This window comes from Lissotriton vulgaris, chromosome 3_1, assembly GCF_964263255.1.
Source record: "Lissotriton vulgaris chromosome 3_1, aLisVul1.2, whole genome shotgun sequence".
Classification (NCBI taxonomy): domain Eukaryota; kingdom Metazoa; phylum Chordata; class Amphibia; order Caudata; family Salamandridae; genus Lissotriton; species Lissotriton vulgaris.
In genome coordinates this window covers 952,555,322-952,582,692 of record NC_141689.1, presented here as the reverse complement: position 1 = coordinate 952,582,692, position 27,371 = coordinate 952,555,322, and the positions used below count along the sequence as shown (strand labels likewise).

The 27,371-nt window shown below is 55.2% G+C and overlaps 1 protein-coding gene across 2 annotated transcripts in view; it reads right to left on the bottom strand.

The window, feature by feature from the left end:
• The window catches only part of GKAP1 (G kinase anchoring protein 1), an 863,343-nt gene that overhangs the window by 693,418 nt on the left and 142,554 nt on the right, over window positions 1-27,371 (bottom strand). The window lies entirely within an intron of this gene.

Here is a 27,371-nt window from a genome sequence, read left to right as displayed (position 1 = left end):
GACCCCTGGGACAACGCACACAATTCAGCGAAGACATCGCCGACTTCATCAGCCCGCACGCCCTCTGCTCTGCTGACTACATCCTCCTCGGGGACCTCAACTTCCACGTGGAGAACAACAACGACCGCAACACCACCACCCTGCTGGACAACCTCGCCAACCTGGGACTCAAGCAGCTGGTGACCACCCCCACCCACTACGCCGGACACACACTCGACCCAGTCTTCTCATCCAGCAAGGACATCGCCTTCAGCCACGCCACCGGACTCCACTGGACGGACCACAGCTGCGTCCACTTCAGCTTCGCAAGGAGCACGATCCACCACCACCAGCAACAGGCTGCCATCAGGAGCTGGAACAAGATCACAGCCGACCAGCTCGCGTCCTCCATGAGCATGAACCCTCCCACCAGCACAACGAACCCTAGCCAGGCGGCCACCAACCTCACGAAGTGGATCAGCGACTGCGCAGACGAGCTCGCCCCCCTGAGGACCCCGCCCAGCAGACCCGGTAGCAAGAAAGCCCCATGGTTCACCGACGAACTCAAGAGCTCCAAGAAGAACTGCCGAGCCCTCGAGAGAACCTGGCGCAGAGACCCAAACACCGGACAACATGACTGGCCTCACGCTTGCCACCCGAAAACACCACCAACTCATCCACGCCACCAAGAAAACTGCATTCAAGGAACGACTGGACAACAACAACGCACACAACAGCAAAGAACTCTTCAACATCGTCAAAGAGCTCTCCAACCCCAACGCCGGAAACGACATCACCCCCTCGCAAGACCTCTGCAACTCCCTCGCCTCCTACTTCCACAACAAGATCGCGGACACACACAACAGCTTTAGCACTCAACCGACGAACACCACGAGCGAACCACCGCCCCCCACCACCACCCTCCGCGCCTGGACTCCGATCAGCACCGAAGACAACGTCCGCACGATGAACTCCATCCACTCCGGATCTCCGACCGACCCCTGCCCTCACCACGTCTTCAACAAGGCAGACGCTGTCATCGCACCCCACCTGCGGGACATCATCAACACCTCCTTCGACACCGCTACCTTCCCAGAGAGCGGGAAGCACACCGAATTCAGCGCTCTACTCAAGAAGCCATCGGCTGACCCCACCGACCTCAAAAACTACCGCCCCATCTCGCTGCTCCCGTTTCCTGCAAAAGTCATCGAGAAGACCGTCAACAAGCAGCTGGCCGCCTTCCTCGAGACGAACGGATCCCTCGACCCCTCGCAGTCTGGCTTCCGGGCCAACCACAGCACCGAGACCGCCCTGATCGCAGTCACCGATGACATCCGAGCGCTGCTCGACAACGGAGAAACAGCAGCCCTCATCCTCCTCGACCTCTCCGCGGCCTTCGACACTGTCTGCCACCGTACCCTAGTACAACACCTCAGCAACGTCGGAGTCCAGGAGAAGGCACTGGAGTGGATCATCTCCTTCCTCGCCGGAAAGACACAGAGAGTCCGCCTCCCTCCGTTCAGATCTGAAGCCACCGAAGTCATCTGCGGCGTCCCTCAAGGCTCTTCGCTCAGTCCAACCCTCTTCAACATCTACATGAGCCCCCTCGCAGACATCGCACGCCAGCACAACCTCAACATCATCTCCTACGCCGACGACACCCAGCTGATCCTCTCCCTTACCAACGACCCCGCCACCGCCAGAGCCAACCTTCACGAAGGGATGAAAGAGGTAGCCGAATGGATGAAGAACAGCCGCCTAAAACTGAACTCAGATAAGACGGAAGTCCTCATCCTGGGATCCTCACCCGCCGCTTGGGACGACTCCTGGTGGCCCCAGCCCTAGGCAGCGAACCCAAACCAACAGACCACGCACCCAACCTGGGCTTCATCCTGGACTCCTCCCTCTCCATGACCAGACAAGTCAACGCCGTCTACTCGTCGTGCTTCAACATCCTGCGCATGCTACGTAAGATCTTCCGGTGGATCCCCACCGAGACCAGGAAGACGGTCACCCAGGCCCTCGTCACCAGCCGTCTGGACTACGGCAACACCCTCTACGCCGGAACCACTGCCAAACTCCAGAAGAGACTCCAGCGGATCCAGAACGCCTCAGCACGACTCATCCTGGACATCCCCCGTCGCAGCCACATCTCCGGACACCTGAGAGACCTGCACTGGCTCCCAGTCAACAAGAGAATCACCTTCCGTCTCCTCACCCACGCACACAAAGCCCTACACAGCCAAGGCCCAGGATACCTCAACAGCCGCCACAACTTCTACGCTCACAAACGCCAGCTTCGATCGACCAGCCACGCCCTCGCCGCCGTCCCCCGCATCCGAAGAGCCACCACAGGGGGACGGTCCTTCTCCTACCTCGCCGCCAAGACATGGAACTCCCTCCCCACCCACCTCCGCCTGACCCAGGACCACCTCGCCTTCAGGAAGCAACTCAAGACCTGGATGTTCGAGCAGTAGCAGATCCCCCTCCCCCAGCGCCTTGAGACCCTCTGGGTAAGTAGTGCGCTATATAAATGCTATGATTGATTGATTGATTGATTGATTGAGGGAAGCATCAACTGGGAAAGGGAGGGTGGGAGGGAAGCATCAACTGGGAAAGGGAGGGTGGGAGGGAAGCATCAACTGGGAAAGGGAGGGTGGGAGGGAAGCATCAACTGGGAAAGGGAGGGAAGCATCAACTGGGAAAGGGAGGGTGGGAGGGAAGCATCAACTGGGGGAGGGTGGGAGGGAAGCATCAACTGGGAAAGGGAGGGTGGGAGGGAAGCATCAACTGGGTAAGGGAGGGTGGGAGGGTAGAATTAACTGGGTGTGGGAGGGTAGAATTAACTGGATAAGGGAGCGTGGGAGGGTAGAATTAACTGGGTAAGGGAGGGTGGGAGGGTAGAATTAACTGGGTAAGGGAGGGTGGGAGGGTAGAATTAACTGGGTAAGGGAGGGTGGGAGGGTAGAATTAACTGGGTAAGGGAGGGTGGGAGGGTAGAATTAACTGGGTAAGGGAGGGTGGGAGGGAAGCATCAACTGGGAAAGGGAGGGTGGGAGGGTAGAATTAACTGGATAAGGGAGGGTGGAAGGGTAGAATCAACTGGGTAAGGGAGGGTGGGAGGGTAGAATCAACTGGGTAAGGGAGGGTTGAATCAACTGGGAAGGGGGGGAGGGTCGAATCAACTGGGAAAGGGGGGGTGGGAGGGTCGAATCAACTGGGAAAGGGGGGGTGGGAGGGTAGAATCAACTGGGAAAGGGAGGTTGGGAGGGTAGAATCAACTGGGAAAGGGAGGGTGGGAGGGAAGCATCAACTGGGAAAGGGAGGGTGGGAGGGAAGCATCAACTGGGAAAGGGAGGGTGGGAGGGAAGCATCAACTGGGAAAGGGAGGGTGGGAGGGAAGCATCAACTGGGAAAGGGAGGGTCGAATCAACTGGGAAAGGGGGGAGGGAGGGTCGAATCAACTGGTAAAGGGAGGGTGGGAGGGTAGAATTAACTGGGTAAGGGAGGGTGGGAGGGTAGAATTAACTGGGTAAGGGAGGGTGGGAGGGTAGAATTAACTGGGTAAGGGAGGGTGGGAGGGTAGAATCAACTGGGAAAGGGAAGGACGGTAGAATCAACTGGGAAAGGGAGGGTGGGATGGTAGAATCAACTGGGAAAGGGAGGGTCGAATCAACTGGGAAAGGGAGGGTGGGAGGGTCGAATCAACTGGGAAAGGGAGGGTGGGAGGGTAGAAACAACTGGGAAAGGGAGGGTGGGTAGAATCAACTGGGAAAGGGAGGGCGGGAGGGAAGCATCAACCGGGAAAGGGAGGGCGGGAGGGAAGCATCAACCGGGAAAGGGAGGGAGGGTGGGTAGAATCAACTGGGAAAGGGAGGGTGGGAGGATAGAATCAACTGGGAAAGGGAGGGTGGGAGGATAGAATCAACTGGGAAAGGGAGGGTGGGAGGATAGAATCAACTGGGAAAGGGAGGGTGGGAGGATAGAATCAACTGGGAAAGGGAGGTTGGGAGGGTAGAATCAACTGGGAAAGGGAGGGTGGGAGGATAGAATCAACTGGGAAAGGGAGGGTGGGAGGATAGAATCAACTGGGAAAGGGTGGGTGGAGGGAAGCATCAACTGGGAAAGGGAGGGTGGGAGGGAAGCATCAACTGGGAAAGGGAGGGTGGGAGGGAAGCATCAACTGGGAAAGGGAGGGTGGGAGGGAAGCATCAACTGGGAAAGGGAGGGTGGGAGGGAAGCATCAACTGGGAAAAGGAGGGTGGGAGGGAAGCATCAACTGGGAAAGGGAGGGTGGGAAGGAAGCATCAACTGGGAAAGGGAGGGAGGGTATATTAAACTGGGGCATGGAGGGAGGGTAGTATCAACTGGGAAAGGGCAGGAGGGATGGTAGAATCAACTGGAAAAGGGAGGGAAGGTAGTATCAACTGGGAAAGGGAGGGAGGGTAGAATCAACTGGGAAAGGGTGGAAGGGAGGGTAGAATCAACTGCGAAAGGGCGGGTGGGACAATGGTATCAACTGGGAAATGGCGTGAGGGTAGAATTCATTGGGAAAGGGAGGGTGGGAGGGTAGAATTAACTGGGAAAGGGCGGGTGGGACAATGGTATCAACTGGGAAATGGCGTGAGGGTAGAATTCATTGGGAAAGGGCAGGAGGGAGGGTAGAATTAATTGGGAAAGGGCGGGAGGGAGTTTAGAATCAACTGGGGTATGGAGGGAGGGAGGGTAGAATCACCTGGGAAAGGGAGGGTGGGAGGGAAGCATCACCTGGGAAAGGGAGGGTGGGAGGTTAGAATCATCTGGGGAAGGGAGGGTGGAATCAACTGGAGAAGGGAGGGAGGGTAGCATCAACTAGTAAAGGTAAGGTGGGAGGGTATCAATCACTTGGAAAGGTAGGGTAGAATAATATAGGAAAGGGAGGGTGAGAGGGTAGAATTAACTGGGTAAGGGAGGGTGGGAGGGTAGAATTAACTGGGTAAGGGAGGGTGGGAGGGTAGAATTAACTGGGTAAGGGAGGGTGGGAGGGTAGAATTAACTGGGTAAGGGAGGGTGGGAGGGTAGAATTAACTGGGTAAGAGAGGGTGGGAGGGTAGAATTCATTGGGAAAGGGCAGGAGGGAGGGTAGAATTAATTGGGAAAGGGCGGGAGGGAGTTTAGAATCAACTGGGAATGTGCGATAGAGAGGGTAGAATCAACTGGGGTATGGAGGGAGGGAGGGTAGAATCACCTGGGAAAGGGAGGGTGGGAGGTGAGAATCATCTGGGGAAGGGAGGGCGGGAGGGTAGAATCAACTGGAGAAGGGAGGGAGGGTAGCATCAACTAGTAAAGGTAAGGTGGGAGGGCATCAATCACTTGGGAAGGTAGGGTAGAATAATATAGGAAAGGGAGGGTAGAAACTGGGAAAGGAATTATAGAATTAACTGGGTAAGGGAGGGTGAGAGGGTAGAATTAACTGGGTAAGGGAGGGTGAGAGGGAAGCATCAACTGGGTAAGGGAGGGTGGGAGGGAAGCATCAACTGGGAAAGGGAGGGTGGGAGGGAAGCATCAACTGGGAAAGGGAGGGTGGGAGGGAAGCATCAACTGGGAAAGGGAGGGTGGGAGGGAAGCATCAACTGGGAAAGGGAGGGTGGGAGGGAAGCATCAACTGGGAAAGGGAGGGTGGGAGGGAAGCATCAACTGGGAAAGGGAGGGTGGGAGGGAAGCATCAACTGGGAAAGGGAGGGTGGGAGGGAAGCATCAACTGGGAAAGGGAGGATGGGAGGGAAGCATCAACTGGGAAAGGGAGGATGGGAGGGAAGCATCAACTGGGAAAGGGAGGGTGGGAGGGAAGCATCAACTGGGAAAGGGAGGGTGGGAGGGAAGCATCAACTGGGAAAGGGAGGGTGGGAGGGAAGCATCAACTGGGAAAGGGAGGGTGGGAGGGAAGCATCAACTGGGAAAGGGAGGGTGGGAGGGAAGCATCAACTGGGAAAGGGAGGGTGGAAGGGAAGCATCAACTGGGTAAGGGAGGGTGGGAGGATAGAATTAACTGGGTAAGAGAGGGTGGGAGGGTAGAATCAACTGAGAAAGGGAGGGTGGGATGGTAGAATCAACTGGGAAAGGGAGGGTGGGAGGGTAGAATCAACTGGGAAAGGGAGGGTGGGAGGGTAGAATCAACTGGGAAAGGGAGGGTGGGAGGGTCGAATCAACTGGGAAAGGGAGGGTGGGAGGGAATCATCAACTGGGAAAGGGAGGGAGGGTAGAATCAACTGGGAAAGGGCGGGAGGAATGGTAGAATCAACTGGGAAAGGGCGGGAGGGATGGTAGAATCAACTGGAAAAGGGAGGGAGGGATGGTAGAATCAACTGGAAAAGGGAGGGAGGGTAGAATCAACTGGAAAAGGGAGGGAGGGTAGAATCAACTGGGAAAGGGAGGGAGGGTAGAATCAACTGGGAAAGGGAGGGAGGGTAGAATCAACTGGGAAAGGGAGGGAGGGTAGAATCAACTGGGAAAGGGTGGAAGGGAGGGTAGAATCAACTGCGAAAGGGCGGGTAGAATCAACTGGGAAAGGGCAGGTGGGACTATAGTATCAACTGGGAAATGGCGTGAGGGTAGAATTAATTGGGAAAGGGCAGGAGGGAGGGTAGAATTAATTGGGAAAGGAGTTTAGAATCAACTGGGAATGTGCGATAGGGAGGGTAGAATCAACTGGGGTATGGAGGGAGGGAGGGTAGAATCACCTGGGAAAGGGAGGGTGGGAGGAAAGCATCACCTGGGAAAGGGAGGGTGGGAGGGAAGCATCAACTGGGAAAGGGAGGGTGGGAGGGAAGCATCAACTGGGAAAGGGAGGGTGGGAGGGAAGCATCAACTGGGAAAGGGAGGGTGGGAGGGAAGCATCAACTGGGAAAGGGAGGGTGGGAGGGAAGCATCAAATGGGAAAGGGAGGGTGGGAGGGAAGCATCAAATGGGAAAGGGAGGGTGGGAGGGAAGCATCAACTGGGAAAGGGAGGGTGGGAGGGAAGCATCAACTGGGGCGGGAGGGTGGGAGGGAAGCATCAACTGGGAAAGGGAGGGTGGGAGAGAAGCATCAACTGGGAAAGAAATGAAAATGAATGAATGAAATGAAAATTGCACTTATATAGCGCTATCTACCCGGAGGCCTCGTAGCGCTTGTGACTGAAAGCTTAGTTAACGCAGGCTCGGGCAGATCAGCAGAGTTTAGCATACAAGTGAGTTTTCAGAGCTTTCCTGAAGGCGAGATGATTAGTGGTTTCTCGCAGGGGTAAAGGAAGAGTATTCCAAAGTTTAGCCGCAGTGTGTGAAAAAGAGCGGCCTCCCCAGCGGGCTTTCTTGATTCTGGTCAAGGTAGCCAATTGGAGGGCCCCGGATCGGAGAGCGCGGGATGGAACATAGGGAGTGACCAGGGGCTGTAAGATTGCAGGGCCTTGGTGATAGAAGGCTTTGTGTAGGATACACATGGCCTTGAATTGAACTCTGGCCGCTATGGGGAGCCAGTGAAGTTCCCTTAGGGCATTCCTTGCTGACTGCCAGCGAGGGAGATTGTAGAGCAGCCGGGCCGCACTGTTTTGGGCGACTTGGAGCTTCTGGATGACAAAGGATGGGGCTCCCATATAGAGGGCATTCCCATAGTCCAGGCGAGATAGTACGAGGGCCTGGACCAGGATCCTCCTTGCTTGAAATGGGAGCAGAGGGAGCACCTTCCGCAGCATCCTCATCAATCCAAAACATGTAGCGGCTGTTTTTATGGCCTGGGCTGAGAAGTTCAAGGCGGTGTCAAGCCAGATCCCCAAGCTTTTTATTTGGGGCTTGGGTGCAGGATGTGGGCCCAAACATGGTGGCCAGATGGATGCGAAGACAGAGGGCGAAGGATTACCCAATAGCATGACATCTGTCTTCTCCCCATTTAGCTTTAAACAGGAAGATTGCATCCATCTGGCAACAGCCTCTAGACAGGGGCCTAAGGTGTTGGACGATCCCTCCGAGTGGTCTAACGAGACCACCAGTTGGGTATCGTCTGCGTAGGTGACAATACGCACACCGAAGGGTTGGACTATCCTGTCTAGGGGTTCCATGTAGGTGTTAAACAGGGTGGGGCTCAGGGATGAGCCCTGAGGAACCCCACACCTGAGTGGGTGTTTAGGCGACGCCACCTCGCCCTCGAAAACCTGGAAAAAGCGGTCAGCCAGGAAGGAAGTCAGCCATTCCAGGGCCGCGCCCGACACGCCCATGTCCGCCAGACGTTGTAGTAGCGTGACATGGTTTACCGTGTCGAACGCGGCGCTGAGGTCTAATAAAATAATGGCGACTTTTCCTCCCCGGTCTAACACTGCTCTTGCCTCCTCTGTTACCGCCAGAAGGGCGGTTTCAGTCCCATGTAAAGGGCGAAACCCTGTCTGGGAGGCACGTAGAAGGCTATTAAAGGGCGGGTGGGAGGGTAGAATCAACTGGGAAAGGGCGGGTGGGAGGGTAGAATCAACTGGGAAAGGGCGGGTGGGAGGGTAGAATCAACTGGGAAAGGGCGGGAGGGAGGGTAGAATCAACTGGGAAAGGGCGGGAGGGAGGGTAGAATCAACTGGGAAAGGGCGGGAGGGAGGGTAGAATCAACTGGGAAAGGGCGGGAGGGAGGGTAGAATCAACTGGGAAAGGGAGGGAGGGTAGAATCAACTGGGAAAGCGAGGGTGGGAGGGTAGAATCAACTGGGAAAGGGAGGGTGGGAGGGTAGAATCAACTGGGAAAGGGAGGGTGGGAGGGTAGAATCAACTGGGAAAGGGAGGGTGGGAGGGTAGAATCAACTGGGAAAGGGAGGGTGGGATGGTAGAACCAACTGGGAAAGGGAGGGTGGGATGGTAGAACCAACTGGGAAAGGGAGGGTGGGATGATAGTATCAATTGGGAAATGGCGTGAGGGTAGAATTCATTGGGAAAGGGCAGGAGGGAGGGTAGAATTCATTGGGAAAGGGCGGGAGGGAGGGTAGAATCAACTGGGAAAGGGGGGTTGAAGGGTAGCATCAACTGGTAAAGGTAAGGTGTGATGGTATCATTCACTCGGAAAGGGAGGAAAGAATAATATGGGAAAGGGAGGGTAGAATCAACTGGGAAATGGAGGGTAGAATTAACTGGGTCAAGGAGGGTGGGAGGTAGTTAACTGGGTAAGGGAGGGCGGAAGGGAAGCATCAACTGGGAAAGGGAGGGTGGGAGGGAAGCATCAACTGGGAAAGGGAGGGTGGGAGGGAAGCATCAACTGGGAAAGGGAGGGTGGGAGGGAAGCATCAACTGGGAAAGGGAGGGTGGGAGGGAAGCATCAACTGGGAAAGGGAGGGTGGGAGGGAAGCATCAACTGGGAAAGGGAGGGTGGGAGGGTAGAATCAACTGGGAAAGGGAGGGTGGGAGAGTAGAATCAACTGGGAAAGGGAGGGTGGGAGGGTAGAATCAACTGGGAAAGGGAGGGTGGGAGGGAAGCATCAACTGGGAAAGGGAGGGTAGCATCAACTGGGAAAGGGAGGGTAGCATCAACTGGGAAAGGGAGGGTAGCATCAACTGGGAAAGGGAGGGTAGCATCAACTGGGAAAGGGAGGGTAGCATCAACTGGGAAAGGGAGGGTAGCATCAACTGGGAAAGGGAGGGTAGCATCAACTGGGAAAGGGAGGGTAGCATCAACTGGGAAAGGGAGGGTAGCATCAACTGGGAAAGGGAGGGTGGCATCAACTGGGAAAGGGAGGGTGGCATCAACTGGGAAAGGGAGGGTAGAAACAACTGGGAAAGGGAGGGTAGAAACAACTGGGAAAGGGAGGGTAGAAACAACTGGGAAAGGGAGGGTAGAAACAACTGGGAAAGGGAGGGTTGTACAACTGGGAAAGGGAGGGTAGAAACAACTGGGAAAGGGAGGGTAAAAACAACTGGAAAAGGAAAGGTAGAAACAACTGGGGAATGGAGGGTGGGAGGGTAGAATCAACTGGGAAAGGGAGGGTAGAATCAACTGGGAAAGGGAGGGTAGAATCTTCTGGGAAAGGGAGGGTAGAATCGACTGGGAAAGGGAGGGTGGGAGGGAAGCATCAACTGGGAAAGGGAGGGTGGGAGGGTAGAATCAACTGGGAAACGGAGGGTGGGAGGGTAGAATCAACTGGGAAACGGAGGGTGGGAGGGTAGAATCTTCTGGGAAAGGGAGGGTAGAATCGACTGGGAAAGGGAGGGTAGAATCCACTGGGAAAGGGAGGGTGGGAGGGTAGAATCAACTGGGAAAAGGAGAATAGCATCAACTGGGAAAGGGAGGGTAGCATCAACTGGGAAAGGGAGGGTAGCATCAACTGGGAAAGGGAGGGTAGCATCAACTGGGAAAGGGAGGGTAGCATCAACTGGGAAAGGGAGGGTAGCATCAACTGGGAAAGGGAGGGTAGCATCAACTGGGAAAGGGAGGGTAGCATCAACTGGGAAAGGGAGGGTAGCATCAACTGGGAAAGGGAGGGTAGCATCAACTGGGAAAGAGGGGGTAGCATCAACTGGGAAAGGGAGGGTTGCATCAACTGGGAAAGGGAGGGTAGCATCAACTGGGAAAGGAAGGGTAGCACCAACTGGGAAAGGGCGGGAGGGAAAAATCAACTGGGAGAGGGCGGGCGGGTGGGAAGAATCAACTGGGAGAGGGCGGGCGGGTGGGAAGAATCGACTGGGAGAGGGCGGGCGGGTGGGAAGAATCAACTGGGAGAGGGCGGGCGGGTGGGAAGAATCAACTGGGAGAGGGCGGGCGGGTGGGAAGAATCAACTGGGAGAGGGCGGGCGGGTGGGAAGAATCAACTGGGAGAGGGCTGGCGGGGAGAGGGCGGGCGGGTGGGAAGAATCAACTGGGAGAGGGCGGGTGGGAAGAATCAACTGGGAGCGGGTGGGCGGGAAGAATCAACTGGGAGAGGGGGCGGGAAGAATCAACTGGGAGAGGGGGCGGGAAGAATCAACTGGGAGAAGGCGGGTGGGCAGGAAGAATCAACTGGGAGAGGGCGGGCGGGTGAAAAGAATCAACTGGGAGAGGGCGGGCGGGTGAAAAGAATCAACTGGGAGAGGGCGGGCGGGTGGGAAGAATCAACTGGGAGAGGGCGGGCGGGTGGGAAGAATCAACTGGGAGAGGGCGGGCGGGTGGGAAGAATCAACTGGGAGAGGGCGGGCGGGTGGGAAGAATCAACTGGGAGAGGGCGGGCGGGTGGGAAGAATCAACTGGGAGAGGGCGGGCGGGTGGGAAGAATCAACTGGGAGAGGGCGGGCGGGTGGGAAGAATCAACTGGGAGAGGGCGGGCGGGTGGGAAGAATCAACTGGGGAAGGGAGGGTAGAAGCGACTGGGAAAGGGAGGGTAGAAGCGACTGGGAAAGGGCAAGAGGGTAGAAGCGACTGGGAAAGGGAGGGAGGGAGGGTAGAAGCGACTGGGAAAGGGAGGGAGGGAGGGTAGAAGCGACTGGGAAAGGGAGGGAGGGAGGGTAGAAGCGACTGGGAAAGGGAGGGAGGGAGGGTAGAAGCGACTGGGAAAGGGAGGGAGGGAGGGTAGAAGCGACTGGGAAAGGGAGGGAGGGAGGGTAGAAGCAACTGGGAAAGGGCGGGTGGGAGGGAAGCATCGACTGGGAAAGGGCGGGTGGGAGGGAAGCATCGACTGGGAAAGGGCGGGTGGGAGGGAAGCATCGACTGGGAAAGGGCGGGTGGGAGGGAAGCATCGACTGGGAAAGGGCGGGTGGGAGGGAAGCATCGACTGGGAAAGGGTGGGTGGGAGGGAAGCATCAACTGGGAAAGGGAGGGTGGGAGGGTAGAATCAACTGGGAAATGGAGGGTGGGAGGGTAGAATCAACTGGGAAAGGGAGGGTAGAATCAACTGGGAAAGGGAGGGTAGAATCCACTGGGAAAGGGAGGGTAGAATCCACTGGGAAAGGGAGGGTGGGAGGGTAGAATCCACTGGGAAAGGGAGGGTGGGAGGGTAGAATCCACTGGGAAAGGGAGGGTGGGAGGGTAGAATCAACTGGGAAAAGGAGAATAGCATCAACTGGGAAAGGGAGGGTAGCATCAACTGGGAAAGGGAGGGTAGCATCAACTGGGAAAGGGAGGGTAGCATCAACTGGGAAAGGGAGGGTAGCATCAACTGGGAAAGGGAGGGTAGCATCAACTGGGAAAGGGAGGGTAGCATCAACTGGGAAAGGGAGGGTAGCATCAACTGGGAAAGGGAGGGTAGCATCAACTGGGAAAGGGAGGGTAGCATCAACTGGGAAAGGGAGGGTAGCATCAACTGGGAAAGGGAGGGTAGCATCAACTGGGAAAGGGAGGGTAGCATCAACTGGGAAAGAGGGGTTAGCATCCACTGGGAAAGAGGGGTTAGCATCAACTGGGAAAGGGAGGGTAGCATCAACTGGGAAAGGGAGGGTAGCATCAACTGGGAAAGGAAGGGTAGCATCAACTGGGAAAGGGCGGGAGGGAAGAATCAACTGGGAGAGGGCGGTCGGGTGGGAAGAATCAACTGTGAGAGGGCGGGCGGGTGGGAATAATCAACTGGGAGAGGGCGGGCGGGTGGGAAGAATCAACTGGGAGAGGGCGGGTGGGAAGAATCAACTGGGAGAGGGGGCGGGAAGAATCAACTGGGAGCGGGCGGGCGGGAAGAATCAACTGGGAGAGGGTGGGCGGGTGGGAAGAATCAACTGGGAGCGGGCGGGTGGGAAGAATCAACTGGGAGAGGGCGGGCGGGTGGGAAGAATCAACTGGGAGAGGGCGGGCGGGTGGGAAGAATCAACTGGGAGAGGGCGGGCGGGTGGGAAGAATCAACTGGGAGAGGGCGGGCGGGTGGGAAGAATCAACTGGGAGAGGGTGGGCGGGTGGGAAGAATCAACTGGGAGAGGGTGGGCGGGTGGGAAGAATCAACTGGGAGAGGGCGGGCGGGTGGGAAGAATCAACTGGGAGAGGGTGGGCGGGTGGGAAGAATCAACTGGGAGAGGGCGGGTGGGTGGGAAGAATCAACTGGGAGAGGGCGGGCGGGTGGGAAGAATCAACTGGGAGAGGGCGGGCGGGTGGGAAGAATCAACTGGGAGAGGGCGGGCGGGTGGGAAGAATCAACTGGGAGAGGGCGGGCGGGTGGGAAGAATCAACTGGGAGAGGGCGGGCGGGAAGAATCAACTGGGAGAGGGAGGGAGGGAAGAATCAACTGGGGGAGGGAGGGTAGAAGCGACTGGGAAAGGGAGGGAGGGTAGAAGCGACTGGGAAAGGGCGGGAGGGAGGGTAGAAGCGACTGGGAAAGGGAGGGAGGGTAGAAGCAACTGGGAAAGGGAGGGTGGGAGGGAAGCATCAACTGGGAAAGGGAGGGTGGGAGGGAAGCATCAACTGGGAAAGGGCGGGTGGGAGGGAAGCATCGACTGGGAAAGGGCGGGTGGGAGGGAAGCATCGACTGGGAAAGGGCGGGTGGGAGGGAAGCATCGACTGGGAAAGGGCGGGTGAATCGACTGGGAAAGGGCGGGTGGGAGGAAAGCATCGACTGGGAAAGGGCGGGTGGGAGGAAAGCATCGACTGGGAAAGGGCGGGTGGGAGGGAAGCATCGACTGGGAAAGGGCGGGTGGGAGGGAAGCATCGACTGGGAAAGGGCGGGTGGGAGGGAAGCATCGACTGGGAAAGGGCGGGTGGGAGGGAAGCATCGACTGGGAAAGGGCGGGTGGGAGGGAAGCATCGACTGGGAAAGGGCGGGTGGGAGGGAAGCATCGACTGGGAAAGGGCGGGTGGGAGGGAAGCATCGACTGGGAAAGGGCGGGTGGGAGGGAAGCATCGACTGGGAAAGGGCGGGTGGGAGGGAAGCATCGACTGGGAAAGGGCGGGTGGGAGGGAAGCATCGACTGGGAAAGGGCGGGTGGGAGGGAAGCATCGACTGGGAAAGGGCGGGTGGGAGGGAAGCATCGACTGGGAAAGGGCGGGTGGGAGGGAAGCATCGACTGGGAAAGGGCGGGTGGGAGGGAAGCATCGACTGGGAAAGGGCGGGTGGGAGGGAAGCATCGACTGGGAAAGGGAGGGTGGGAGGGAAGCATCGACTGGGAAAGGGAGGGTGGGAGGGAAGCATCGACTGGGAAAGGGAGGGAAGCATCGACTGGGAAAGGGAGGGTGGGAGGGAAGCATCGACTGGGAAAGGGAGGGTGGGAGGGAAGCATCGACTGGGAAAGGGAGGGTGGGAGGGAAGCATCGACTGGGAAAGGGAGGGTGGGAGGGAAGCATCCACTGGGAAAGGGAGGGTGGGAGGGAAGCATCCACTGGGAAAGGGAGGGTGGGAGGGAAGCATCCACTGGGAAAGGGAGGGTGGGAGGGAAGCATCCACTGGGAAAGGGAGGGTGGGAGGGAAGCATCCACTGGGAAAGGGATGGTGGGAGGGAAGCATCGACTGGGAAAGGGAGGGTGGGAGGGAAGCATCGACTGGGAAAGGGAGGGTGGGAGGGAAGCATCGACTGGGAAAGGGAGGGTGGGAGGGAAGCATCGACTGGGAAAAGGAGGGTGGAGGGAAGCATCGACTGGGAAAGGGAGGGTGGGAGGTAGAATCAACTGGGTAAGGGAGGGTGGGAGGGAAGCATCGACTGGGAAAGTGAAGGTGGGAGGGTAGAAACAACTGGGAAAGGGAGGGAGGGATGGTAGAAACAACTGGGAAAAGGGAGGGAGGGAGGGTAGAAACAACTGGGAAAGGGAGGGAGGGAGGGTAGAAACAACTGGGAAAGGGAGGGAGGGAGGGTAGAAACAACTGGGAAAGGGAGGGAGGGAGGGTAGAAACAACTGGGAAAGGGAGGGAGGGAGGGTAGAAACAACTGGGAAAGGAGGGTTGAATCAACTGGAAAGGGAGGGTAGAATCAACTGGGAAAGGGAGGATGGGAGGATAGAATCAACTGGGAAAGGGAGGGTGGGAGGATAGAATCAACTGGGAAAGGGAGGGTGGGAGGATAGAATCAACTGGGAAAGGGAAGTTGGGAGGGTAGAATCAACTGGGAAAGGGAGGGTGGGAGGGTCGAATCAACTGGGAAAGGGAAGGACGGTAGAATCAACTGGGAAAGGGAGGGTGGGAGGGTAGAGTCAACTGGGAAAGGGAGGGTGGGAGGGTAGAATCAACTGGGAAAGGGAGGGTCGAATCAACTGGGAAAGGGGGGGTGGGAGGGTCGAATCAACTGGGAAAGGGAGGGTGGGAGGGTCGAATCAACTGGGAAAGGGAGGGTAGGAAGGAAGCATCAACTGGGAAAGGGAGGGGGGGAAGGAAGCCTCAACTGGGAAAGGGAGGGTGGGAGGGAAGCATCAACTGGGAAAGGGAGGGTGGGAGGGAAGCATCAACTGGGAAAGGGCGGGAGGGTAGAATCAACTGGGAAAGGGAGGGAGGGTAGAATCAACTGGGAAAGGGTAGAAGGGAGGGTAGAATCAACGGCGAAAGGGCGGGTGGGAGGGTACAATCAACTGGGAAAGGGAGGGTGGGACGATCGTATCAACTGGGAAATAACGTGAGGGTAGAATTCATTGCGAAAGGGAGGGTGGGAGGGTAGAATCAACTGGGAAAGGGAGGGTGGGACGATAATATCAACTGGGAAATGGCGTGAGGGTAGAATTCATTGGGAAAGGGCAGGAGGGAGGGTAGAATTAATTGGGAAAGGGCGGGAGGGAGATTAGAATCAACTGGGAATGTGCGATAGGGAGGGTAGAATCAACTGGGGTATGGAGGGAGGGAGGGTAGAATCACCTGGGAAAGGGAGGGTGGGAGGAAAGCATCACCTGGGAAAGGGAGGGTGGGAGGGTAGAATCAACTGGGGAAGGGAGGGTGGGAGGGTAAAATCAACTGGGGAAGGGAGGGTGGGAGGGTAGAATCAACTGGGGAAGGGAGGGTGGGAGGGTAGAATCAACTGGGGAAGGGAGGGTGGGAGGGTAGAATAACCTGGGAAGGGAGGGTGAGAGGGTAGAATTAACTGGGAAAGGGAGGGCGGGAGGGAAGCCTCAACAGAGAAACGGAGGGCGGGAGGGAAGCCTCAACCGGGAAAGGGAGGGCGGGAGGGAAGCCTCAACCGGGAAAGGGAGGGCGGGAGGGAAGCCTCAACCGGGAAAGGGAGGGCGGGAGGGAAGCCTCAAACGGGAAAGGGAGGGCGGGAGGGAAGCCTCAACCGGGAAAGGGAGGGCGGGAGGGAAGCCTCAACCGGGAAAGGGGGGGCGGGAGGGAAGCCTCAACCGGGAAAGGGAGGGCGAGAGGAAAGCCTCAACCGGGAAAGGGAGGGCGAGAGGAAAGCCTCAACCGGGAAAGGGAGGGCGAGAGGAAAGCCTCAACCGGGAAAGGGAGGGCGAGAGGAAAGCCTCAACCGGGAAAGGGAGGGCGGGAGAGAAGCATCAACTGGGAAAGGGAGGGCAGGAGGGAAGCCTCAACCGAGAAACGGAGGGCGGGAAGGGAAGCCTTAACCGGGAAAGGGAGGGCGGGAGGGAAGCCTCAACCGGGAAAGGGAGGGCGGGAGGGAAGCCTCAACCGGGAATGGGAGGGCAGGAGGGAAGCCTCAACCGGGAAAGGGAGGGCGGGAGGGAAGCCTCAACCGGGAAAGGGAGGGCGGGAGGGAAGCCTCATTCCGGAAAGGGAGGGCGGGAGGAAAGCCTCAACCCGGAAAGGGAGGGCGGGAGGGAAGCCTCAACCGGGAAAGGGAGGGCGGGAGGGAAGCCTCAACCGGGAAAGGGAGGGCGGGAGGAAAGCCTCAACCGGGAAAGGGAGGGCGGGAGGAAAGCCTCAACCGGGAAAGGGAGGGCGGGAGGGAAGCCTCAACCGGGAAAGGGAGGGCGGGAGAGAAGCATCAACTGGGAAAGTGAAGGTGGGAGGGTAGAAACAACTGGGAAAGGGAGGGTGGGAGGGTAGAAACAACTGGGAAAGGGAGGGTAGAATCAACTGGGAAAGGGAGGGTGGTTAGAATCAACTGGGAAAGGGAGGGTGGGTAGAATAGAATCAACTGGGAAAGGGAGGGTAGCATCAACTGGGAAAGGGAGGGTAGCATCAACTGGGAAAGGGAGGGTAGCATCAACTGGGAAAGGGAGGGTAGCATCAACTGGGAAAGGGAGGGTAGCATCAACTGGGAAAGAGGGGGTAGCATCAACTGGGAAAGGGAGGGTTGCATCAACTGGGAAAGGGAGGGTAGCATCAACTGGGAAAGGGAGGGTAGCATCAACTGGGAAAGGAAGGGTAGTACCAACTGGGAAAGGGCGGGAGGGAAAAATCAACTGGGAGAGGGCGGGCGGGTGGGAAGAATCAACTGGGAGAGGGCGGGCGGGTGGGAAGAATCAACTGGGAGAGGGCGGGCGGGTGGGAAGAATCAACTGGGAGAGGGCGGGCGGGTGGGAAGAATCAACTGGGAGAGGGCGGGCGGGTGGGAAGAATCAACTGGGAGAGGGCTGGCGGGGGGAAGAATCAACTGGGAGAGGGCTGGCGGGGAGAGGGCGGGCGGGTGGGAAGAATCAACTGGGAGAGGGCGGGTGGGAAGAATCAACTGGGAGCGGGTGGGCGGGAAGAATCAACTGGGAGAGGGCTGGCGGGGAGAGGGCGGGCGGGTGGGAAGAATCAACTGGGAGAGGGCGGGTGGGAAGAATCAACTGGGAGCGGGTGGGCGGGAAGAATCAACTGGGAGAGGGCGGGCGGGTGGGAAGAATCAACTGGGAGAGGGCGGGCGGGTGGGAAGAATCAACTGGGAGAGGGCGGGCGGGTGGGAAGAATCAACTGGGAGAGGGCGGGCGGGTGGGAAGAATCAACTGGGAGAGGGCGGGCGGATGGGAAGAATCAACTGGGAGAGGGCTGGCGGGGAGAGGGCGGGCGGGTGGGAAGAATCAACTGGGAGAGGGCGGGCGGGTGAAAAGAATCAACTGGGAGAGGGCGGGCGGGTGGGAAGAATCAACTGGGAGAGGGCGGGCGGGTGGGAAGAATCAACTGGGAGAGGGCGGGCGGGTGGGAAGAATCAACTGGGAGAGGGCGGGCGGGTGGGAAGAATCAACTGGGAGAGGGCGGGCGGGTGGGAAGAATCAACTGGGAGAGGGCGGGCGGGTAGAATCAACTGGGAGAGGGCGGGCGGGTGGGAAGAATCAACTGGGAGAGGGCGGGCGGGTGGCTAGAATCAACTGGGAGAGGGCGGGCGGGTGGGAAGAATCAACTGGGAGAGGGCGGGCGGGTGGGAAGAATCAACTGGGAGAGGGCGGGCGGGTGGGAAGAATCAACTGGGGGAGGGAGGGTAGAAGCGACTGGGAAAGGGAGGGAGGGAGGGTAGAAGCGACTGGGAAAGGGAGGGAGGGAGGGTAGAAGCGACTGGGAAAGGGAGGGAGGGAGGGTAGAAGCGACTGGGAAAGGGAGGGAGGGAGGGTAGAAGCGACTGGGAAAGGGAGGGAGGGAGGGTAGAAGCAACTGGGAAAGGGCGGGTGGAAAGGAAGCATCGACTGGGAAAGGGCGGGTGGGAGGGAAGCATCGACTGGTAAAGGGCGGGTGGGAGGGAAGCATCGACTGGGAAAGGGCGGGTGGGAGGGAAGCATCGACTGGGAAAGGGCGGGTGGGAGGGAAGCATCGACTGGGAAAGGGCGGGTGGGAGGGAAGCATCGACTGGGAAAGGGCGGGTGGGAGGGAAGCATCAACTGGGAAAGGGTGGGAGGGTAGAATCAACTGGGAAAGGGAGGGTGGGAGGGTAGAATCAACTGGGAAAGGGAGGGTGGGAGGGTAGAATCAACTGGGAAAGGGAGGGTGGGAGGGTAGAATCAACTGGGAAAGGGAGGGTGGGAGGGTAGAATCAACTGGGAAAGGAAGGGAGGGTAGCATCAACTGGGAAAGGGAGGGTAGCATCAACTGGGAAAAGGAGGGTAGCATCAACTGGGAAAAGGAGGGTAGCATCAACTGGGAAAGGGAGGGTAGCATCAACTGGGAAAGGGAGGGTAGCATCAACTGGGAAAGGGAGGGTAGCATCAACTGGGAAAGGGAGGGTAGCATCAACTGGGAAAGGGAGGGTAGCATCAACTGGGAAAGGGAGGGTAGCATCAACTGGGAAAGGGAGAGTGGCATCAACTGGGAAAGGGAGAGTGGCATCAACTGGGAAAGGGAGAGTGGCATCAACTGGGAAAGGGAGAGTGGCATCAACTGGGAAAGGGAGAGTGGCATCAACTGGGAAAGGGAGAGTGGCATCAACTGGGAAAGGGAGGGTAGAAACAACTGGGAAAGGGAGGGTAAAAACAACTGGAAAAGGAAAGGTAGAATCAACTGGGAAATGGGGGGTGGGAGGGTAGAATCAACTGGGAAATGGAGGGTGGGAGGGTAGAATCAACTGGGAAATGGAGGGTGGGAGGGTAGAATCAACTGGGAAAGGGAGGGTAGAATCAACTGGGAAAGGGAGGGTAGAATCCACTGGGAAAGGGAGGGTAGAATCCACTGGGAAAGGGAGGGTAGAATCCACTGGGAAAGGGAGGGTGGGAGGGTAGAATCAACTGGGAAAAGGAGAATAGCATCAACTGGGAAAGGGAGGGTAGCATCAACTGGGAAAGGGAGGGTAGCATCAACTGGGAAAGGGAGGGTAGCATCAACTGGGAAAGGGAGGGTAGCATCAACTGGGAAAGGGAGGGTAGCATCATTTGAGAAAGGGAGGGTAGCATCATTTGAGAAAGGGAGGGTAGCATCAACTGGGAAAGGGAGGGTAGCATCAACTGGGAAAGGGAGGGTAGCATCAACTGGGAAAGGGAGGGTAGCATCAACTGGGAAAGAGGGGTTAGCATCAACTGGGAAAGGGAGGGTAGCATCAACTGGGAAAGGGAGGGTAGCATCAACTGGGAAAGGAAGGGTAGCATCTACTGGGAAAGGAAGGGTAGCATCAACTGGGAAAGGGCGGGAGGGAAGAATCAACTGGGAGAGGGCGGTCGGGTGGGAAGAATCAACTGTGAGAGGGCGGGCGGGTGGGAATAATCAACTGGGAGAGGGCGGGCGGGTGGGAAGAATCAACTGGGAGAGGGGGCGGGAAGAATCAACTGGGAGCGGGCGGGCGGGAAGAATCAACTGGGAGAGGGCGGGCGGGTGGGAAGAATCAACTGGGAGAGGGCGGGCGGGTGGGAAGAATCAACTGGGAGAGGGCGGGCGGGTGGGAAGAATCAACTGGGAGAGGGCGGGCGGGTGGGAAGAATCAACTGGGAGAGGGCGGGCGGGTGGGAAGAATCAACTGGGAGAGGGCGGGCGGGTGGGAAGAATCAACTGGGAGAGGGCGGGCGGGTGGGAAGAATCAACTGGGAGAGGGCGGGCGGGTGGGAAGAATCAACTGGGAGAGGGCGGGCGGGTGGGAAGAATCAACTGGGAGAGGGCGGGCGGGTGGGAAGAATCAACTGGGAGAGGGCGGGCGGGTGGGAAGAATCAACTGGGAGAGGGCGGGCGGGTGGGAAGAATCAACTGGGAGAGGGCGGGCGGGAAGAATCAACTGGGAGAGGGAGGGAGGGAAGAATCAACTGGGGGAGGGAGGGTAGAAGCGACTGGGAAAGGGAGGGAGGGTAGAAGCGACTGGGAAAGGGCGGGAGGGAGGGTAGAAGCGACTGGGAAAGGGCGGGAGGGAGGGTAGAAGCGACTGGGAAAGGAAGGGAGGGAGGGTAGAAGCGACTGGGAAAGGGAGGGTGGGAGGGTAGAAGCAACTGGGAAAGGGAGGGTGGGAGGGTAGAAGCAACTGGGAAAGGGAGGGTGGGAGGGAAGCATCAACTGGGAAAGGGAGGGTGGGAGGGAAGCATCAACTGGGAAAGGGAGGGTGGGAGGGAAGCATCAACTGGGAAAGGGAGGGTGGGAGGGAAGCATCGACTGGGAAAGGGCGGGTGGGAGGGAAGCATCGACTGGGAAAGGGCGGGTGGGAGGAAAGCATCGACTGGGAAAGGGCGGGTGGGAGGAATGCATCGACTGGGAAAGGGCGGGTGGGAGGAAAGCATCGACTGGGAAAGGGCGGGTGGGAGGAAAGCATCGACTGGGAAAGGGCGGGTGGGAGGAAAGCATCGACTGGGAAAGGGCGGGTGGGAGGGAAGCATCGACTGGGAAAGGGCGGGTGGGAGGGAAGCATCGACTGGGAAAGGGCGGGTGGGAGGGAAGCATCGACTGGGAAAGGGCGGGTGGGAGGGAAGCATCGACTGGGAAAGGCGGGTGGGAGGGAAGCATCGACTGGGAAAGGGCGGGTGGGAGGGAAGCATCGACTGGGAAAGGCGGGTGGGAGGGAAGCATCGACTGGGAAAGGGCGGGTGGGAGGGAAGCATCGACTGGGAAAGGGAGGGAAGCCTCGACTGGGAAAGGGAGGGAAGCCTCGACTGGGAAAGGGAGGGAAGCCTCGACTGGGAAAGGGAGGGAAGCCTCGACTGGGAAAGGGAGGGTGGGAGGGAAGCCTCGACTGGGAAAGGGAGGGTGGGAGGGAAGCATCGACTGGGAAAGGGAGGGTGGGAGGGAAGCATCGACTGGGAAAGGGAGGGTGGGAGGGAAGCATCGACTGGGAAAGGGCGGGTGGGAGGGAAGCATCGACTGGGAAAGGGCGGGTGGGAGGGAAGCATCGACTGGGAAAGGGAGGGTGGGAGGGAAGCATCCACTGGGAAAGGGAGGGTGGGAGGGAAGCATCCACTGGGAAAGGGAGGGTGGGAGGGAAGCATCGACTGGGAAAGGGAGGGTGGGAGGGAAGCATCGACTGGGAAAGGGAGGGTGGGAGGGAAGCATCGTCTGGGAAAGGGAGGGTGGGAGGGAAGCATCGTCTGGGAAAGGGAGGGTGGGAGGGAAGCATCGTCTGGGAAAGGGAGGGAAGCATCGTCTGGGAAAGGGAGGGTGGGAGGGTAGCATCGTCTGGGAAAGGGAGGGTGGGAGGGAGGGTAGCATCGACTGGGAAAGGGAGGGTGGGAGGGTAGCATCGACTGGGAAAGGGAGGGTGGGAGGGTAGCATCGACTGGGAAAGGGAGGGTGGGAGGGTAGCATCGACTGGGAAAGGGAGGGTTGGAAGGTAGCATCGACTGGGAAAGGGAGGGTTGGAGGGTAGCATCAACTGGGAAAGGGAGGGTAGCATCAACTGGGAAAGGGAGGGAAGCATCAACTGGGAAAGGGAGGGGGAGGGAAGCATCAACTGAGAAAGGGAGGGTGGGAGGGAAGCATCAACTGAGAAAGGGAGAGTGGGAGAGAAGCAGCCTTGTATGGATTAATGGGGTACACTGGACTCCCTCTCTCATATGAGGAGCTTGGTCATTCCTCTGCTAAGTGTGCTTGAGGAAGGTGTGGTGCAGAAGGTAGAGGGAGTGGAGGTGCAAGGTGCTTTAGTGGTGCTGGATTAGTGCCGTTCACAATGTTTCCTCAACTTAGGTGGAGGAGAGGGTTTCTCAGCAAGCTACTTCTCAAAAGTAAGTTTTTGTTTACGGGAAAGTGTTGCTCTTTCAGAGGTAGCTTGGTTAGAATTCTTCTGGTCCAAGGGTAAACTGCGAGGTGCCGCTGTCTGGCATAGATCTCCTCCTGGAACTGAAGCAGGATGGACTTTGGGCGCCGAGCAAGTCATTGTCGACACAGTTTGTTGCATGTCATGCATTTAATGGCCTTTTCAGCGCCAAAGGATTCTTGGGAGCGAAAGCGGGTTTCGGTGCCAGCTTTGAAGGAATTATAAGCTCCGGGGCTGGAGCTTTGGAAATGGTTGGCTTGGACTGGGCTCAGGTCTTCGTTTCAGTGCAGGCCATGGCCTGCACAACCCAACACTTTGGTTTACTGCAATGCCCTAAGTGCAACAGGTATGTCCCGAAGTGTGTTCCTAGCTCCCTTTGCTCCTGGAACCAAGCTACACCCGACTGAAGAGCCCCAACTAGGGTGAAAATTGGCCTTGGGTGGCTTGAGTTTCAGTTCAGAGAGGACCTGGTATGGTAGCTCTGTATTGACCGTTCCTACTGGAGAAGGGTTAAGGCGGATTTACATATCGCTGGGACTAATACGAGGTGGCATTGTGGCAAGAAATGATGGGAAGGGATGCGTGCGAGTAATTACCAGAGATTATTTCAAGCATCCCTCCCATAATTATTTTGTTTACTTCAGGCTATGGCAGACCAGTGGTCTGAGCACGAACTTCGGGGCTCGTTGCTCAACATTCTAGAGGGCCGTGCTCCGCCTGCCAGTTTGGAGGTGGGGGTGTCAGAGTAACAGCTGACGCCTTCTGATGGACGAGAGGCAGTTCTTCAGCCTTGTAGTCGGAGTGTGAGCTCAGTTATGGGCTGAGGTAGAGGGACTGTTGGCCCAAAGTCTCTGGCTGCGGTTGAACCTCAATATCTTGGTTCCCGAAGAGATCAGGAGTGTCATCTTCCTGACCATGCCCATGGTACATTGAGCTAGGATCAAAAGATAAGGCAGGGCACACTGGAAGCCTTATTGTGGGAGAGACACGAGTTACAGACCCAATGATGATCTAACAATGGAGCCGCTGACCCTACCATGTAATAGGAGGACTCACCATACCTTGTGACTCAAAGAATTCTTCAAAGAAAAATAACTTGCCTGCATACAAGCCAACCACTAGAAGACAGGAATACGCACAGCATGTTTATCAACAGCTACACATGCACAAGAATATTCTTTCTGATCAAAAGATACAAAATTCATGAATAAATGCTGCAAAAATGCCTTGTACACTATACAATCACAGACAGACATTGAAAAAACTCCTTCCTCCTCACTTTTATTTTGCATTGGAATGTGCAAAGACAGATAAACACTAGGACTATGAGGATACCAGAGTGGCTGCTGCACAAGGGAACATTTGAAGAATGGGGGAGTCAGGTCCTGGGACGTGGGGCTAGCTGGACCATTAATATAACTAAGTACACAGATTGCCAGCCACACACTTACTTAAATCCTCTATTTTTGAGGGAACAAACCATAAGATACTTCCTGGTTCGTACGGGTATATCACTCTAACCCTTTTATTATTTATTTATTTTTCGTCTTTTTTAGTATCGATGTATGAAAGGGACACCTTATCGTTTTGTACACCTTATATACAATTATTTACAATTTGCGATTATTTACAACACAAACACATACACATAACTAGTTGTATTATACAAAGTGAATTGCTCTGATATATATACACTCAAATATTCATACTACGAAGAAAAAATCATCCGTAATTCCATAAAGACCAGAGTCAAAAGTATAAACTTGATGACAATCATAAATCAATGAACTACAGTTAAATGTAGGCAGTTCAAAAAAGGAAAAATAGACTTCAAATTAATTCATTCAGTCCATTCGACCAATAAATGGCTAATCTTTTTACGCCAAGCGTTTCGAATCCGGTATGTCAACTCTACGGATTCTCATCAGGGCTCTGTCTTAATACGGGATATCTGCAAGTGTATAAAATAAAACTTGTTTTAGCTACATTTCTGACAGTTGTTTAGCTTCCAACTACATTTAACTCGTATTCCTCTTATTACCTGTTGAACCAGCAGCCGCCGGTCAAGGGTAGAGTATTAGTTCTGACTGAGTTTCTTTTCTTTTCGGGATCTAAAAACAAATACAGGTATCATGGCCTGTTCTTGCTCACTTTCTAAGAACAGAATGGGGCACATGTGTTATCAACATACCTTACTGGATCATTCTCGTGATCCTACGTTTCCACCAAATGGGAGTTAATTTTCAGTCTTGTATTACAGCCTGAAAATAATGAGAATAACGTTTTAGGCGCTTTTTATGCACAGACGGAGAGAGTATGGCACTCGTTGCTCTACTCGGCATACCTGCTCTGAGGGATTCCTCGCTTGGGCTGTTCGTGTTTTAATCGGTTGCAGCGGTAAACGATTTCTAACCATGCAGGCACCGCTTTCCTAAGTCCTTTTTACTCGCGCTCGCTTTCCCTAGAGGAAATAACAGCGTTTTATTAGGTTTCTGGGGCTACTGCATTATTGGTAGCAAATCAAACCCATGTTAGCTCTAGACTTACTTGAACAAGCTGTGACTCGGCATCTAGCTCTCATTCACTTAGTTTGGCAGCCATGTTGTAACATGGTTTTGGACCTACTTAAAGCTACTTGCTTGGCGGCCATCTTAGAGTGGGGTCGCTAGTTTGGCAGCCATGTTGTAACATGGTTTTGGACCTACTTAAAGCTACTTGCTTGGCGGCCATCTTAGAGTGGGGTCGCTAGAGAAGGCTATCATTTGGATGTGAAAAAAGGTGAATTTAAACCACATATGAAAACATATGCGCAATTACCATCGACCCTTTCTTTTGGGGGCACTGTACTGGATATAGCTCACACTCTAGATATTTCAGATAGCGAGTTGAGCCCGCTGAGTGCGCTATTAAACTTAAGTATAAGGTAGGCCTCTTTTTTTAGTAGAAGTTTATCATGGTCAATGGATCTAGACTGTTGCAGAACATATAGAATTGACCACTTCAAGTCATTCTCAGTGTGTTTATTTTCAATGAAATGCTCCACCATGGGTGCTGTAAGCCCTTTATTCTTGATTCTAGATTTATGTTGCGTTATGCGCATATTCACTTGTTGTGTTGTCTTGCCTATGTAAATCTTATTGCATGGGCAGATGACTACATACACAACATTTCGTGTTTTACAATTTGAGAAACTTAAGTGTTTCCACTTAATATTCCCATGTTGGAATTCCTTCCCTTCCACAGTAGTCCCACAGGCCACGCATGTCCCACATTTATGATGTCCCTCAATGGGTTTCATTCCCCATTGAGACAACAGGTCACTCTTAGGTTTGGGTAATGCTATCTCGGCTCGGACAAGATGTTGTCCGATGCTCCTGTTCTTACGATACACGAAAAGGGGACGGGGAAATGGACAGTCCAGGTTTTCTAGTAAGTGCCAATTTTTTAACACAGTTTGTCTGAATTTGTTTGTGTCAGGCCCAAATGTGGTGACACAGACCATCCGGTCTAGTTCAGCCTTTGATTTTGTTAGTAGCAAACATTCGCGTGGTGTACATCGTGCCCGCTTGAATGAGTTTTTTAACAGTTTTTTTGGGATAACCAAATTTTATTTGGCGTAAAAAGATTAGCCATTTATTGGTCGAATGGACTGAATGAATTAATTTGAAGTCTATTTTTCCTTTTTTGAACTGCCTACATTTAACTGTAGTTCATTGATATAGGATTGTCATCAAGTTTATACTTTTGACTCTGGTCTTTATGGAATTACGGATGATTTTTTCTTCGTAGTATGAATATTTGTGTGTATATATATATCAGAGCAATTCACTTTGTATAATACAACTAGTTATGTGTATGTGTTTGTGTTGTAAATAATCGCGAATTGTAAATAATTGTATATAAGGTGTACAAAACGATAAGGTGTCCTTTGCATACATCGATACTAAAAAAGAAAGAAATAAATAAATAAATAAAAGGGTTAGAGTGATATACCTGTACGAACCAGAAAGTCTCTTATGGTTTGTTCCCTCAAAAATAGAGGATTTAAGTAAGTGTGTGGCTGGCAATCTGTGTACTTAGGCACGAGGGAACACGGCATGGAGGAAAAGGGCAAGATTTGGCCCCTGGAATGAAGGACAGCCCAGTGACGGAGCCCCTGGATGAATCAGCGGCAATGGATCTGTCAAAGTCCCTGGAGCCAGCGCTAGGGTTGCGCTGGAGGCAGTGTCGCAGTTGGAGTAATATCGATGAGTTCCGGCTTAGAGGACGACTCTGCAAGGAGTAAAGTTGGCTGAATCAATTTGCCCTTGGACTTCAATCAGCATTGAGGGGGCTCACCTTCATAACTCTTCTAATTCTTATGTTTCTTCTGTTTTTTTTAATCTGGTGGACTTGTTGGAAGTGGAGGAATGGGAGGGGGACCTTGTCCTTTATCTGGAATGAAAATGGATTCTCTGTCTTTGCGAGTGATAAAAAGTTTGGCCTTAAATTCCTTGAATGCCTTGTGGTTCATACTGTAGCATCGATCGCATGAGCCCAAACCATGTTGTGACCCCAGGCAATCTTCGTGGGGCAAAACACAAAGTTGTGAGGATAGAAGTTCTGGATGTGCATCGAAGATGTGGAAAAAAGGGGGATATGAAAGTTTCTGGCTCCAGTCTAGTGTCTGGGGATATTCAACAGATAGATGAGCATTATGTAGATATCAGAAATGCTATTTATTACCATTGTTGACAGTGGGTAGAGGCTGTGACTTCTTCAGCCAACTCTAAAAACGGACACTCAAAGTAACCATTTTTCAATTTCGAACCCAATGACGGAAAAAAGAATCAGAACATGGAAATGGTGCACCGATAAATTGTGGGTTTTCGCTTATAATCGCCTGTAGTTGGCAACCAAAAGAAAAAACGGATTTATTAAAACAATATTTCCAGACAGCATGACTAGATGGTGGAATAATACATCATGTGAATTTATAGTAGATTAATGCAGCAAAAGTTTATAAGTATAGACCACACAAGG